Source organism: Dendrobates tinctorius, unplaced genomic scaffold (genome assembly GCF_039654945.1).
Source record: "Dendrobates tinctorius isolate UK_male_01 unplaced genomic scaffold, ASM3965494v1 ptg000038l, whole genome shotgun sequence".
In the NCBI taxonomy this organism is placed as follows: domain Eukaryota; kingdom Metazoa; phylum Chordata; class Amphibia; order Anura; family Dendrobatidae; genus Dendrobates; species Dendrobates tinctorius.
This window is the reverse complement of record NW_027361706.1, coordinates 21045084-21062605: the sequence shown is the minus strand read 5'-3', so window position 1 is coordinate 21062605 and position 17522 is coordinate 21045084. Positions and strand designations below refer to the sequence as shown.

Genomic DNA, 17522 nt, shown 5'->3' with positions numbered 1-17522 from the left:
CGGGCACGTGACATTTTTTGATCGCTTGTTATTCCTATTTTTGGGACGCAGAATGAACAAAAACCAGCGTTTCATGAATTTCTTTTGGGGGGGTGCGTTTACACCGTTCCGCGTGCGGTAAAATTGATAAAGCGGTTTTATTCCTCGGGTCAGTACGGTTACAGCGATACCTCATTTAGGTCGTTTTTTTATGTTTTTGTCGGTTTTATGCAATGAAAACTATTTTATATAAAAAATAATTATTTTTGCATCGCTTTATTCTGTGAGCTATAACTTTTTTATTTTTTCGCTGATGATGCTGTGTGGCGGCTCGTTTTTTGCGGGACAAGATGACGTTTTCAGCGGTACCATGGATATTTATATGCGTCTTTTTGATCGCGCGTTATTACACTTTTTGTTTGGCGGTATGATAATAAATCATTATTTTTTGCTTCGTTTTTTATTTTTATTTTTTAAGGGGTTCGCTAAAAGGGTTAACTAATGGGACAGTTTTATAGGGCGGGTCATTACGGACGTGGCGATACCTAATATGTGTACTTTTATTAGTTTTTTTTTATTATTTCCAAAAAATGGATTTATTGAGGGAATATTTTTTTTTTTTCTAATTTATTTGGTGATTTTTTTAAATTTATTTTTACATTTTTTTTACATTTTTTTTTTTACTTTATTACATAGTCCCAGGTGGGACATCACTGTCCTGTGACAGATCGCTGATCTGTCACATCACAGATCACTGTGACAGATCAGCAATCTGTCACAGGCATTGAAGAAGACTTCCTCTTGCCTGCGCTTTGCAGGCACTGAGGAAGCCAGCTTCCTCAGGTCCCCGAAGGCCCCCGTCGCCATCTTGGATTGGGGGGCCTGGAGGATAGGAGTCACCCGCAGCAGCGCTGCACATTGCGCTGCCGTGGGGGGCTCAGGGAAGCACGGAGGGAGCCCCCTCCCTGCCGATGCTTCCCTTTAACTCCCGGTACACCGCGATCATGTTTGATCGCGGTGTGCAAGGGGTTAACGTGTCGGGGGCGGTCCTTGACCGCCCCTGACACATAGTGCCGGGTGTCAGCTGTGATAATAAGCTGACACCCGGCCGCGATCAGCGGCGCTCACCACGTGGGCGCCGCTGATCGCGGTAGACGTACTATCCCGTCCACGGTCATACGGGCCCGGGTACCGTGGACGGGATAGTACGTCGGATGTCAGGAAGGGGTTAAGGGAGTTAAGTAATGTCATAGACAGGCCTCTATTCCTTATATTTAAAGACTCTATAGAAGCAGGGTCTGTTCCTTTTGATTGGCGGCAAGCAAATGTGGTACCAAAATTCAAAAAGGGGTGTAAAAGGGAACCTGGAAACTATAGGCCGGTAAGCTTAACATCTGTTGTGGGTAAAATTTTTGAAGGGTTTCTAAGGGATACCATTATGGAATATCTCAATGTTAATAAATGTTTAACTCCATATCAACATGGATTTATGAAGGATCGCTCCTGTCAAATTAACCTGATCAGCTTCTATGAGGATGTAAGCTCTCAAATGGACCAAGGAGAATCATTGGATGTCATTTATCTCGACTTCTCTAAAGCACTTGACACTGTCCCACATAAAAGATTGGTAAGTAAGATGAGAAAGATTGGGCTAGGGGAAAATGTGTGTAGATGGGTAGGTAGCTGGCTTAGTGATAGAAAACAAAGAGTGGTTATTAATGGGGCATACTCAGACTGGGCCAGGGTTACTAGTGGGGTACCACAGGGGTCTGTATTGGGCCCCCTACTATTTAATATATTTATTAATGATCTAGTGGATGGCTTACACAGTAAAATATCAGTATTTGCAGATGATACAAAACTATGTAAGGTCATTAACACAAAGGAGGACAGCTTGCAACTACAGACAGATTTGAGTAAATTGGAGAATTGGGCTGAAAAATGGCAAATGAGGTTTAACACAGATAAGTGTAAGGTTATGCACATGGGAAGGAAAAACAGATGCTACAATTACTTACTAAATGGGAAACTGCTGGGGAAATCAGACATGGAAAAAGACTTAGGCATCTTAGTCAATAAGAAGCTAAATTGGAGTGCCCAGTGTCAGGCAGCTGCCACCAAAGCAAATAGGGTCATGGGATGCATTAGAAGAGGTCTGGGGACACGAGATGAAAACATAATTCTCCCTCTGTACAAATCACTCGTCAGACCACACTTGGAGTATTGTGTGCAATTTTGGACGCCGGTGCTCAAGAAAGACATTACTGAACTTGAAAGGGTTCAAAGGCGGGCTACTAAAATGATAAATGGAGTTGGTTCACTACAATACCCAGAAAGGTTATCAAAATTAGGTCTATTTACTCTAGAAAGGAGAAGACTTAGGGGAGACTTAATATATATGTACAAGTATATTAGAGGGCAATACAGACATCTCTCCAATGAACTGTTTGTACCAAGGACTGTGACAAGAACAAGGGGGCATTCGCTTCGTTTGGAGGAAAGACAATTTCTGCACCAGCATAGAAGAGGGTTCTTCACGGTAAGAGCAGTGAGGCTCTGGAATTCTCTTCCTGAGGAAGTGGTGATGGCCAACTCACTGAATGAATTTAAGAAAGGAATGGAGGCTTTTCTGTGAGTAACAGTATAGAAGGTTACGAATAACAGAATATTATAGGTAGATGGCTGACCCAGCTTAGGGGAAGGAACTTTTTTCTCTATGGAGAAAATAGGCTGCTACTCTGTGGGTTTTTTGCCTTCCCCAGGATCAACAATGCAGAACAGCTGCACTAAAAACAGGCTGAACTAAATGGACATAAGGTCTTCCTTCAGCCTTCAAAACAATGTAACTATGTAACTATGTAATTTAGTTTGGAGAATCGAAGGCTTAGGGGTGATCTTATTACAATGTATAAATATATGCGGGGACAGTGCAAAGACCTTTCTAATGATCTTTTTACTCTTAGACCTGTGACGGTGACAGGGGGCATCCTCTACGTCTGGAGGAAAGAAGGTTTAAGCATACTCACAGACGCGGATTCTTTACTGTAAGAGCAGTGAGACTATGGAACTCTCTGACATATGATGTTGTAATGAGTGATTCCCTACTAAAATTTAAGAAGGGACTGGATGCCTTTCTTGAAAAGTATAATATTACAGGGTATATACACTAGTTTCCTTAATATTGCGTTGATCCAGGGAGCTAGTCTGATTGCCGTATGTAGAGTCGGGAAGGAATTTTTTTCCCCAATGTGAAGCTTACTGTTTGCCACATGGGTTTTTTTTGCCTTCCTCTGGATCAACATGTTAGGGCAGATTAGGACAGGATATGGGTTGAACTAGATGGACTTAAAGTCTCCCTTCAACCTTAATAACTATGTTACTAAGTAAATTATGGTGGAAAATAAGTATTTGGTCATCTAAAAACATGCAAGATTTCTGGCTCTCATAGACCTGTAACTTCGTCTTTAAGAGGCTCCTCTGTCCTCCACTCATTACCTGTAGTAATGGCATCTGTTTGAACTTGTTATCAGTATAAAAGACACCTGTCCACAACCTCAAACAGTCACACTCCAAACTCCACTATGGTGAAGACCAAAGAGTAGTCGAAGGACACCAGAAACAAAATTGTAGCCCTACATCAGGCTAGGAAGACTGAATCTGCAATAGGGAAGCAGCTTGGTGTGATGAAATCAACTGTGGGTTCAATAATAAGAAAATGGAAGACATACACGACCACTGATAATCTCCCTCGATCTGGGGCTCCACACAAGATCTCACCCTGTGGGGTCATAATGATCACAAGAACAGTGATCAAAAATCCCAGAACCACACGGGGACCTAGTGAATGACCTGCATAGAGCTGGGACCACCGTAACAAAAGCTACCATCAGTAACACACTACGCCGCCAGGGACTCAAATCCTTCAATGCCAGACGTGTCCCCCTGCTTAAGCTAGTACATCAACAAAAGTTAATCCCTTGTAGGAGATGCAAAACATAAGCAAGAAGTATGTCTAACTACTCCAATCAAACAATGATTTCCTAGAAGTATACATAAATCAAATTATGGCATCTAGATCAAATTCAATAATGCTGTTCTACACAAACAAAAAGAACATATAAAAAGAGCCAGTACATGTTCGGGCCCGTCTGAAGTTTCAATTATCCAGAAGAGTATTGCGAGAAAGTCATATGGTCTGATGAAACCAAATTAGAAGTGTTTGGTAGAAACAAAACTCGTCGTGTTTGGAGGAGAAAGAATGCTGTGTTGCATCCAAAGAACACCATACCTATGTTATGGAAATATGTTGTGAGTTCGTTTTCCCCTTCGTCACTGAGGTCTGGTGAACTCCCTATTCTGGTGGAGGAAGGTGATGAGCCTGATTATCAGGCACCTGAGTCTAGTGAGGATGACTGGCTGAGTGGAGTCACTGACTGGATATAAGGCTGCCGACGCCCTTCTGCCCTGCGGGTGATTTCTCTGTGGACTTCTAGGACACCAGTCTGATTCCTGCTTCCCTAAACCTAAGTTTTCTGCTTTGCCGGTTTGCATTTATGTTTTGTTTTTGTTTTCCTTGCTTTTCTGGATTCTGCCATTCCCTGCTGGGATGAGCTGAATCTCCTTTTGCCGGTTGCTCTGTCTTCAGAATATTCCTGAGTACTGACATAGCTTTTTTGAAGCCTAGCGTCTTCAGGGCCTTTTTCACTGTCAGTCTGTTGGCTCTTATTTTCATAGGGTTTTTAACGGATTGCAGACAGCAGCCTTCCTGTCCTTTCCTATCTAGGTAATTTGGTAGTCTTTGCTCAGTCTATCTTTCTGTCTGTGTTAGTGTTTTCATCTTGCTTCACCGTCATTATATGTTGGGGGCTGCCTATTGCTTTGGGGTCTGCTCTGGGGCAGTTTAGATTTCCCCTTTCTTTCTTTAGGCCTATTTAATTCTCCGGCTGTGATCGAGGGGTCTAGGGCATCGTAGGAACCCCCCACGGCTACTGTTAGTTGTTGTGATAGGATCAGGGGTCTACAATCCGATAGCTGCCAACCTCTCTGGTTTTCTGGACTTAGCTAGCAGTTATGTTTTTACCCCCTACGGTGACTCATTCATAACAGAATCACCCGCCATACCGCAGATCCTAGGGTACTCAATAGCAGGAAAGAATTGGGTTTAAAAAAAAAAAAAGTGTGTATATATTCTTTCCTCTATATCTCTGAGGCCGTAGGGGGAATTTTTTTTTTCTCTCAATGGAGATAAAGCAATTGTCTGATCGTGTGGAGCAGCTCACTGCGGAAGTGCTGGGAATTTCCACCTACCTTGCTCGTTCGCATGCTGTTGAACCAAAGATCCCTACACATGATGTATTTTTTGGGGATTGATCTAAATTTTTGAGTTTCAAAAATAATTGTAAATTATTTTTTGCCTTGAAGCCTAACTCACCAGGGAGCTCTGCGCAGCAGGTTAAAATTGTCATCTCTTTGCTGCGTGGCGATCCCCAGGATTGGGCGTTTTCTTTGAAACCAGATGATCCTATTCTGACTAATGTGAACGCATTCTTTCAAGCTTTGGGGTTGTTGTATGACGAACCTAATGCTATTGATCAGGCTGAAAAGACCCTGTTGGCATTAAACCAGGGTCGAGATTCTGCAGAGTTGTACTGTCAAAAGTTCCGAAAGTGGGCGGTCCTTACTACCTGGAATGATAATGCCTTGGCTGCTCTCTTTCTGAAGGGTTTGTCAGAAGCCGTAAAAGATACTATGGTGGGATTTCCTGTTCCCTCTGGTCTGGACGATTCTATGTCATTAGCCATTCAGGTTGATCGGCGTTTACGTGAACGCAGGATTGCACGAGAGGTGTTGCCACCGGTTGAACAGACGTCTGAACCTATGCAATGTGATAGAGTTTTGTCTAAGGCGCAACGTCAGGAGTTCAGAAGGCTTAATAAGCTGTGTTTTTTCTGTGGAGATGCCTCGCATATTATTTCTGTTTGCCTAAACGAGAGAAACGCTTTGCACACACGTTTTCTGTTGGTGTTCAACCTAAGTTTCTTCTGGCAATTACTCTGATCTGCTCCCTGTCCACATTTTCCGCCAAGGCTTTTGTGGATTCGGGAGCAGCGCTAAACCTAATGGACTTGGATTTTGCTAAACGTTGTGGATTTCCGATGACACCTCTGCAGACGCCTATCCCTTTGAGGGGGATTGATGCTACTCCTTTGGCTAAAAATAAACCTCAGTTTTGGACCCAGGTGGTCATGCGGGTCGCCCCAGACCATCAAGAAAATTGCAGATTTTTGGTGTTGCATGGTCTGCATGATGCCGTTGTTCTGGGGTTTCCCTGGTTGCAAATTCATAATCCAGTTTTGGATTGGAAGTCTGTGTCTGTGGTGAGTTGGGGTTGTCGGTGTGCCTTTAGTGAGGCTCCGGTTTTTTCCACCTCTCCTCAGTCGCATGATGTTCCTGACTATTTGGCGGACTTTTATGATGTATTTAGTGAGAATGAGTCTGCGTCCTTGCCTCCTCATAGGAGTTATGACTGTGCTATTGAACTAAGCCCGGGGTGTAAATTTCCCAAGGGTCGGCTCTTCAATTTATCTGTACCCGAGCACGAGGCTATGCGGTCCTATATTAAGGAGGCGTTGGAGAAGGGTCATATTAGACCATCCTCTTCACCCTTAGGTGCCGGGGGTTTTTTTGTGGCCAAAAAGGATGGTTCTTTAAGGCCTTGTATTGATTATCGTGCCCTCAATAAAATTACTATTAAATATCAGTATCCGTTACCCCTGATTTCGGATCTATTCTCTAGAGTTAGAGGTGCTTGCTGGTTTACCAAGCTTGACCTCAGGGGGGCGTATAATCTTATCCGCATTAAGCAGGGGGATGAATGGAAGACGGCGTTTAATACTCCGGAGGGACATTTTGAGTACCTGGTGATGCCTTTTGGGCTCACTAATGCCCCTTCTGTCTTCCAGTGCTTCATGAACGATATTTTCCGAGACTTTGTCGATAAATTTTTGATTATCTATCTGGATGATATTTTGATCTTCTCCAAGGATTGGGATTCAAATGTGGAACATATTCGGACTGTGTTCCGGATCTTGAGGGAGAATTCCCTGTATGTCAAAGGATCAAAATGCCTTTTTGGAGTACAGAGGATTTCATTTTTGGGATTTATTTTGTCTCCGTCAACTATTGAAATGGACCCGGCCAAGGTACAGGCCATTTATGATTGGGTTCAGCCCACTTCTTTGAAGGCCCTCCAGAAGTTTTTGGGTTTTGCTAATTTTTATCGGAAATTTATAGCAAAATTTTCTAGTATTGCCAAGCCATTGACTGATCTGACTAAGAAGGGTGCTGATGTGTTGAATTGGTCTCCGGAGGCTGTTGCTTCCTTTCAGGAGCTGAAGCGAAGATTTACCTCCGCCCCGGTTTTGCGGCAACCTGATGTCTCACTCCCGTTCCAGGTAGAGGTGGATGCTTCTGAGATTGGTGCAGGAGCTGTTTTGTCCCAAAAGGATCCTGTAACATTTAAAATGAATCCCTGTGCTTTCTTTTCCCGAAAGTTCTCTCCATCTGAACGTAACTATGATGTGGGGAATCGGGAACTGTTGGCCATGAAATGGGCATTTGAGGAGTGGAGACATTGGTTGGAGGGAGCCAAACATCAAGTTGTGGTCCTCACTGACCACAAGAATTTGATTTACCTAGAGTCGGCTAAACGCTTGAACCCTAGACAGGCTAGGTGGGCCTTGTTTTTTACACGTTTTGATTTTGTGGTCTCTTTTCTTCCTGGAACTAAGAATGTCAAGGCAGACGCCCTCTCTAGGAGTTTCTTTGCTGATTCTCCTGTGGTGACCAAGCCTGCTACCATCTTAGGCGAAGGGGTAGTTCTTTCTGCCATCTCGCCCGATTTGAGACTTGCTCTGCAAGAGTTCCAGGAGGACAAACCTGAGCGTTGTCCCAGTGGAAAGTTGTATGTTCCTGACCAGTGGAAGAAGAGAGTGATGTCTGAAGTTCATTGCTCTGCATTGGCTGGTCATCCAGGTATTTGTGGTACTAGAGATCTGGTGAGTCGCTCTTTTTGGTGGCCCACCTTGTCTCATGATGTCAGGAATTTTGTGCAGTCCTGTGGGACTTGCTCCCAGTCTAAATCTTGTTCTCGCGCTGGTGGGTTGTTGATGCCTTTGCCGGTCCCCAGGAGGCCATGGACCTATATTTCAATGGATTTCATCTCTGATATGCCGGTTTCTCAAAGAATGACTGTTATTTGGGTGATTTGTGATAGGTTCTCTAAGATGGTTCATCTTGTACCACTCCCTAAGTTGCCATCTTCCTCTGAGTTGGTGCCCCTGTTTTTGCAACAGGTGGTTCACTTGCACGGGATTCCTGAGAACATTGTATCTGACAGAGGAGTTCAGTTTGTGTCTAGATTTTGGAGGACTTTCTGTTCCAAGCTGGGAATTCAGTTGTCCTTCTACTCTGCTTTTCACCCTCAGACCAATGGGCAGACAGAGAGAACAAACCAGACCTTGGAGTCGTATTTGAGATGTTTTATTTCCGCTGATCAGGATGATTGGGTTTCATTTTTGCCCTTGGCCGAATTTGCTTTAAATAATAGAGCTAGTTCTGCCACTTTGATGTCACCTTTTTTTTGTAACTTTGGGTTTCATCCTCGATTCTCTTCAGGGCAGGTGGAGCCTTCTCCCTGCCCAGGTGTTGACACTGTGGTGGAGAGAATGCACCAGATCTGGGACCAAGTGGTGGATAAGTTATCTCTCTCCCAGGAAAAGGCCCAGCGGTTTTCTAATCGACATAGGACCATTGGTCCCCAGTTTAAGATTGGTGATATGGTGTGGTTATCATCAAAAAATATTGCTATGAAGGTGGCTTCTCCTAAGTTTAAGCCTAGATTTATTGGACCTTACAAGATTTTGGAGATTATTAATCCGGTCTCTTTTCGTTTGGCTCTTCCGGTCACATTTAAAATCCATAATGTGTTCCATAAGTCCTTGTTGAAGAGGTTTGTTGAACCAGTTGTTCCTGGGGTGGCACCTCCAGACCCTGTATTGGTTGAAGGGAACATGGAATATGAGGTAGAGAAAATACTGGATTCCCGTCTGGCTAGATGGAGACTCCAGTATTTGGTTAAGTGGAAGGGTTATGGTCAGGAGGATAATTCCTGGGTCTCTGCCTCTGATATTCATGCCAAAAGATTGGTGCGTGCCTTTCATCGGGCTCACCCTGATCGCCCTGGTGGCGTGGTTGAGGGTTCGGTGACCCCTCCTCAAGGGGGAGGTACTGTTGTGAGTTCGTTTTCCCCTTCGTCACTGAGGTGTGGTGAACTCCCTATTCTGGTGGAGGAAGGTGATGAGCCTGATTATCAGGCACCTGAGTCTAGTGAGGATGACTGGCTGAGTGGAGTCACTGACTGGATATAAGGCTGCCGACGCCCTTCTGCCCTGCGGGTGATTTCTCTGTGGACTTCTAGGACACCAGTCTGATTCCTGCTTCCCTAAACCTAAGTTTTCTGCTTTGCCTGTTTGCATTTATGTTTTGTTTTTGTTTTCCTTGCTTTTCTGGATTCTGCCATTCCCTGCTGGGATGAGCTGAATCTCCTTTTGCCAGTTGCTCTGTCTTCAGAATATTCTGGAGTACTGACATAGCTTTTTTGAAGCCTAGCGTCTTCAGGGCCTTTTTCACTGTCAGTCTGTTGGCTCTTATTTTCATAGGGTTTTTCACGGATTGCAGACAGCAGCCTTCCTATCCTTTCCTATCTAGGTAGTTTGGGCCCCGTCTTGGCTCAGTCTATCTTTCTGTCTGTGTTAGTGTTTTCATCTTGCTTCACCGTCATTATATGTTGGGGGCTGCCTATTGCTTTGGGGTCTGCTCTGGGGCAGTTTAGATTTCCTCTTTCTTTCTTTAGGCCTATTTAATTCTCCGGCTGTGATCGAGGGGTCTAGGGCATCGTAGGAACCCCCCACGGCTACTGTTAGTTGTTGTGATAGGATCAGGGGTCTGCAATCCGATAGCTGCCAACCTCTCTGGTTTTCTGGACTTAGCTAGCAGTTCTGTTTTTGTCTCCTACGGTGACTCATTCATAACAGAAATATATATGTATATGTATTCCATCTAGATCTCACTTGCCTGCTATAGGCTATATACTGCATATACTGCTATATACTTATATACTCTTATATGCACACAGATACATATTTACAGTTTGAACTTTATAATCAGTGGCTAAAGATGACCTAACCCCATGAAGCCTGTCTGGACAACCTACGTGATAGCATTGTCTTGTGCCATGAGAAATATCTAGCAGACATACAGAAGAGGAAGTAAGGCCAGATGTGCCAGCCAATATCAGAACATTGCTGACATTGTAAGACAAGGGACAGCAGTATATCATCTGATTCTTAAGTCACCCTAGGTCGGACGCCCATATATGTTCATGTATTTAAACTGACCAATTAGATTAGAAGTTCAGCCTTTATGTTAGTGAGTAACTACTCCTTTGTACGAACTGATAAAAAACCATGAATGTGAATAAACTGACAGAGTTCTGCTGGAATGAGTTGTTGCTAACCAAGTGTAGCTTCCTCTTTTCCTCTGAGCGCTCAATAAGACTCTGTCTAATTAGGACAGGCCGCAGCACACACAGAGATATATATCTATATCAATCAAAAATCTACAACACCTACTGTAAAGCATGGGGGTGGCAACATCATGCTTTGAGGCTGTTTCTCTGCAAAGGGACCAGGACAACTGATCCGTGTACATGATAGAATGAATGTGGCCATGTATCGTGAGATTTTGAGTGTAAACCCTTCTTCCATCAGCAAGGGCATTGAAGATGAAACGTGGATGGGTCTTTCAGCATGATAATGATCCCAAGCACACCACCAGGGCAACATAGGAGTGGCTTCGTAAGATGCATATGGAGGTCCTGGAGTGGCCTAGCCAGTCTCTAGATCTCAACCCCATAGAAAACCTTTGGAGGGAGTTGAAAGTGTGTTTTGCCCAGTGACAGGCCCAAAACATCACTGCTCTAGAGGAGATCTGCATAGAGGAATGGGCCAACATACCACCAACAGTGTATGCCAACCTTGTGAAGACCAAATACTTATTTTCCACCATAATTTGCAAAATAAATCTTGCCAAATCAGACAAGGTGATTTTCCAGATTTGGCTTCTTATTTTGACTCTCATAGTTGTGGTCTACCTATGATGTCAATTACAGGCCTCTCTCATCTTTTTAAGTGGGAGAACTTGCACAATTGGTGGCTGACTAAATACTTTTTTTCTCCACTGTTTGTGCAAATGTTCCCCAGAGAATTGCATTAGATGTGGAAAATCCTCGGGTAAAAATATATGTAGTCTGCACATGTTGTAGATTTGAAACAAACACCACATGTCAGTTTACAAAGTATATGAAAAAAAAGTACAGTGGGAGTGAGAGTTTCTATAAATCCCATCCACTATGCTGGAACTGTAAGATGGCAGATTTTTGAAGCAGGGAAAATTTGCAGCATCAAAAACTCCTGGGCACACAGCGTAAAGAAATATTTCAGGTACTTTTCTTTGCGTACTTACCATCAGTATAGTCATTGTTTAATTATATCCCACTTTTGCTACACTTATACCTTTTTCTCTCCTTCAATATAGGAAATTGAGTCATATGATGTCAAGTAAAAAAAACAGTTCAATTCATGAGCTAAAATCTACCCCCCAAAGTCACCATCTATCAAAACCCTCTTGACAGTCGTCAGACGCCTATCCTCACTATATTGCTCCACCTTCCCTGCCTTTCTGTAAAGCCTCCCATGCAGCTAAAGATGTAACTGATGACTTATGGAGCGGTCTACACAAATCCCTGTTCTTGCTGCTTATAGTAACCAATCACAGTGCAGCTTTCATTTTGTATTCTTCTCATGAAAAACAAAATCTGCTCTCTGATTGGCCAATATCAGCAGTATTCTTTACTATTCTAACATAGCCTACACTGCACTATACTGTATAAATACATTAAAATAGCTGGAGTGCATCTTTAAAAGGAATCTGCCACCAGGGTTTGCTATCTCATCTGATAGCAGCATAATATAAGAAAAGAGGCCCTGATTCCAACAATGTATCACGGAGTTTACTGGGTGCAGAAGTTGTGACACAATCAGAATTTTTAGACATAACAAGTAGCTTAGCTCAGAAAGCTAACCAACAGCTTGTTGTGTACATTGTCTATTGACAGTGAGCTGCTTATCTGAGGAAGGGTGTGGTGGGATGACCTACATGAGCTGCAGTCCAGGCAGTGATAATCTCCCGGTGATAAAACAGTCATTGTATGAAAGCAACAGCACACAGCCAAATAAGTGAGACCTTGATATCTGTGTCCCAGCCCTTACATGAGGCTGTCCTCTGATTAAATAGCAAAAACCTTCTGATAGATTCCGTTTAAGTACAAAATTCACTATATTGTTAATTAAGTGATGAAAACTCTAAGATTCAATGCAGATGAGTACAATCTCTTCTAACAACCAAAACTAAAAATATCAGGTACAATGTAATCAGTATGGTTTCCATCAATCAGGCCTTCTCTGGTGAAATGCACAAACCAGCAGGGAACTTTGATGCCATTCTTGGGGTCTTTTCGGTAGTCTTTTTGTACACCCCTAAAAGTAAAACACATTAATAATAAATCAGCAATAATGGTGAAGAAAATATATGTAAAATAGAGATATACTATTTATTTAAAGTTAAACAGAAACTGTCATTTCAATAAACTTTGACTATTCTGGTGCAAAATTACAAAGTGCTTTATTTACCCAAGATTACGATTGCATTCCAAAACAAATCACTACAATGTGCCAGCCATCAAAGTTTTTTCTTTACTTCTACCTATATCTTTTTGTCTTCCTCATCCTTTTTAGCAGCAGAGTTAGGGCCCCGTCACACATAGCGACTCACCAGCGATCCCGACTAGGATTTGAACTTGTCAGGATAGCTGGTGAGTCGCTACATGATCGCTGGTGAGCTGCCAAACAGACAGCTTCACCAGCGATCAGCACCAGCGACGACGAGCGCTCGGGTCGCTGTGTACCTTAGATACCAGCGGGCTGCTGCAGGGAGCTCGTATTCAAGGTAAACAGCGGGTTTCTAAGCTCCCTGCACCAGCGCGTTGGTATCTAAGGTACACTGCGGGTTTCTAAGTGCCGCACTGCACTAAGAAACCACTGTTTACCTTGGATACGAGCTGGGAGCTCGCTGATCGTTGCTCTCCCGCCTGCCACACGCAGCGATGCGTGCTGGCCAGCAGGAGACCAACGATCAAAAAAAAGTCCAGGGCTTTTGAGCACGATTAGCGATACCCGGCAGGGGGGCGGTCGCTGATAGGTGTCACACACAGCGATCTCGCTGTGTGTGACGGGGGCTTTACTGAGACTGATTACAGGCAGTGGGGAAAGGCTTTATTCATAGTAGTGCTTTTAGGTAAAATTGTGAGCCCATTTCCGTAAATGAAAAGTTTCCCCATACAGGAGCCCATCAGGCATGTGTCAGGGCATCTAGACTGCTCTCATTGGGAAAAACAAGATAATCTTGTGGTTATGATGAATTTTAATGGGTAACAAAAATAAAATAAATGATGTTACAAAGCAATCTTTCGAGATTCTTAGGCCTCTTCCTCAGGCATAGTTTTTCTGGACTATTTGCAGTGCACCACATTACATCACACTACCAGGAAGCAGAGGTTAATTACCTGCACCCTGACGTCATGAACGTTCACTTCTTTTTGTCACTGCCATAGCGAAGTGGCAACGCCCATCACATATGAAAGATACCTATTTCAATGCCATCTGCTGCAGCGTTATGCAGAAATTTGGGTTTTAATAATATGCAAATTAGGTGTGCAAATGCACTAGTGCATGTATCAGTGCACTTCTAGCATGTGGCACCTCTTAGCCTTTATTGATCTGGTGCTGCCCTCCACTTCTTGACTGACTGCAGAGACAGAAGAAGATGGCAACAGCAGTGCACTTGCAGACCTAATATCACTATCAATACATGCTGAATTTAGGTGATATGGACGACGCTGGAATAGGTATCTTTCATAATGCTTTTCACTGCCCCGTCCAACACCACCACCATTGCTTGCGCACAGGTAGTGTTCATTTTAAGACCATGAACTGAAGAGACTTCATTGTTGAGAATCTCAAGTTCAGTCAGAGATTTACCAGCAGATCTGGATCAACTGATTGCCTACTTTGGTTGTATTTAACTGTAAATATTCCTTACCTTGTCCCATTCAGCAACTTGTCCTTCACCTTCATTGTTGCATCTGGTTACTCTGGATTATTAGCTTCATGAATGTTGTCAATTTCATAATTGATTCCATGAAAAAATTGTCCTTAAAAAGTCAAGACATTGAAAGTTGGTTTACTGAATACAAAAATGTGAAAACATGTTTATGGCTGGGTAAGTGCAGACACTTTGGATAGGTGAGCACGATCCTGTCCTTGTTTAGCCCCGGGGTTGAACGTTTGTACAAGTTATCAAATCCTTTAATCAATCAAATTTTTGTCGAAAATGCTAAATTGCAACATCAGAGTGATTTCAAAGCATCATGCAAATAAAAAAGGTTAGATGATCAATGAAAGTCATTTAGTTGGACAAAAGAAAAGCTTACCATAAATAAAATATCAATATTAGTTCTAGTCGGGTATGTGTGAGCCCAGTATTTGTACAGAATGCCCGGGCGGACATTATTTGTGCGAGATCACATGACTGACCCTATGTTTAGTTCTCATGTAGTTAGTTAACTTAGCAGCAATATATAGGTCTAATCCAAAGCATATATCATTCTATTGTGTGGACACAATGGTCTAATACATTGGTATAAGTGCATCCAGACGGGCATGTAAATCCATTTGAGATCAGAACGCAGTGCACGGACTGGCTTTTCCACCCCATGCATGACAGCTGAATATGTGGCTATGCCGCTGTCATGCTCAAGTCGGGAACCCGCTGGTCAGTTCAAATATTACCATCCAAATAAAGAAAAACAGTCAGGTGGCTTCTAACTACCTGCCTGTTTTAACTCATCGCCAGCTCAGTGTGGTCACTGACAGCTCCTACCAGTGATTCAGCTGCCCAACGTCAAGAGAGGAGATCTTCTGTACTGCCCTATCAATCGGTGTCACTGCCAGTGTCATGCTGATTAACTGCAGGGAGCTGACTGTCAATCAGCATGACATCAGCAGAAGAGATGGGCGGACACCGGGATGTTAGAGTCCGGCGGGTTACAAGAAGTTTTGGTTTGGGTACCAGAACAGTACCTGGATCTGAACCCGAACTCAGACTCCATTCACTTGAATGGGGGGCCCGAACATCCAGTGCTTGCTACGCTGTCATGTGCAAGACAGAGCAGCAAACACCGCTTCTGATCCACAGTGAAATCCTCTTCGCTGGTTAGAGAGATGGTTCCCACGCTGTCAAAAGACAGTGTGAGTGCTCAGCTGTGATCAGAGGTATAAAGTTTACCTCCGGTCACTGGTCTCAGTGGATGGGACTACAGCTCCCATCATCCGACACCTGCTGCTGCTAATAACAGCGAGAGCAGGAGCGGCGCTTGGGTGTATTTATTAGCCGACTCATAATGAGAGTTTTTCTCACGGTGCTAGCGGGGATCTCACCGAGGTCACCGTAGTTCAGCCCAGCTGAGAACTCATCCTCAGTGACCGGAGGTAACCTTGATGACGTCAACGCTGGTCACTGAGGTTGCGCTTGCAGCAGTTCAGTAACCAGTGATTCTTAACTGTTTATCCCCAGACATGGATTATGGCGTGGGACACAACAACGGAGAGTTGAGGGATATTGTTGTTTTTTTTATTTTTGTTTTATTATAGGAGAATAAGGGCTTTGGTGGAATAAGGGGTTATACTCACCTAATTGTGTTTGTTATTTTTAAATAAAAAAGTAAAAGTGTGTTTTGGTTTTGTTTTATTTCTAATAAAGGACTTTATTCTGGCTGTGTCTTTATTTACCATATAACTATAGGATTAGTAATGGATAGGTGTCTCAAAGATGCCTCTTCATTACTAAGCCGTGGGCTTGATGTCACCTGACAATAAAAATGTGACATCAACATCACAAATATTAACCAAAATTGTGACCGCTACAGGGCAAGTGGGAAGAGCCGGGCAAAGCTCCAGAATTGGCACATCTAATAGATGCGCCTTTTCTGGAAGGTTGCGGGCTATTATTTTTAGGCTGCGGGGAAAATACTAGTCCCCAGCTGTCTGCTTTAAAAAGGCTGGTTGTCAAAAATGGGAGGACCCCAAGCAATTTAAATTATTTAAGTAATTAAAAAACACAGTGTGGGGATCCCTCTAATCTTGATAATCAACTTTTCTGAAGCTGACAGCTGAGGGTTGTAGCCCCCAGCTTGCGTTTTACCTGGCTGGTTATCAAAAATACAGGGGAACCCATGCCGTTTTATTTTTTAAATGTATTTAAAGCGCATGAGCCGGCTAATGCTTACTCCCATCAGCTGCTCCTGCTATTGCTGTTATTCGCGGTAGCAGGTGTCGGATGATGGAAGCAGTAGTCCCATCCGCTGACAATCAGAAGAGGTGTTTGCTGTGCTGTCATGCATTTGAAAGCGTGACAAACACTCGATGTTCGGGCAGCCGAACCCGGACAGTAATACGGACTTCCTGGTGAAGTCTGTGTTTGCTGTCCGTGCCTGAACAGTAGGTGTTCGGTACAGATTCTGAACTTTACTGTTCGCGTTCGCCCATCTCTAACACCTCATCAACAGAGCAGAGAAGAAGAGGAGCCGTTGTTCAGTCGATGTGACATCAGCGGATGTTGCAGAATCACTGCCAGGAGTGACTGCTCTGTGCCAGCAGAGATCTGGGCAAAACAGGCAGGTGAGTAGGCATTTGGCAATGATTTTTACAGTTCATATCTGACATGTAAAAATAACCCAAGGTAATAGGATTTTCAATTGTCCAGAAATCTTTATCTGCAAAAGGATTAAACAATGACATGTTGAGTGAAAGCCGGATACATATTTGCCTTGTTCAAATGACTCAACACACTAATAAACTCTGAGAGTCACAGTATATACTGTATAATATAGGAACAAAGTTTACCTAGCAGTCCATGGACTCCTTCAGAAAATGTATGATCATCCAATGTGTAAAAACCTACGAAATCCCTGTGTAGAGGATGACCTTTCTACACTTTATGCAGAATAATGATAAAGTGTCGCTCCTTCTCTGAATGAAAAGGTCACATTACTTCTTTTGTTGACTTCCAGATTAAACCTGGAAGAGAATAAATGCAGAAATATTTATTCAGATTCTTTACTATAAGATAAGATAAGATAATCCTTTAATCGTCCCACCATGGGGAAATTCAGAGCATTACAGCAGCAATGCAGGAACAAGTACAGATACAGATGCATAAAGGCATTACATTGACAGTAGGTAGATACATATATGAAAAAAAAGATGTAACCGGACTATCACAACTTTGGATCTATCAGTTCACTGTTT

The 17522-nt window shown here is 43.2% G+C and overlaps 1 long non-coding RNA gene across 1 annotated transcript; it reads right to left on the bottom strand.

Moving 5' to 3' along the window:
- Positions 1–12480: 12480 nt before the first annotated feature.
- On the bottom strand, positions 12481–17260 carry LOC141088368 (uncharacterized). The gene is made up of 3 exons (XR_012231930.1): positions 17118–17260; positions 14257–14368; positions 12481–12635 (listed from the first exon to the last, which is right to left on the bottom strand). It is a non-coding gene; the product is annotated as an uncharacterized lncRNA (long non-coding RNA).
- Positions 17261–17522: the final 262 nt, after the last annotated feature.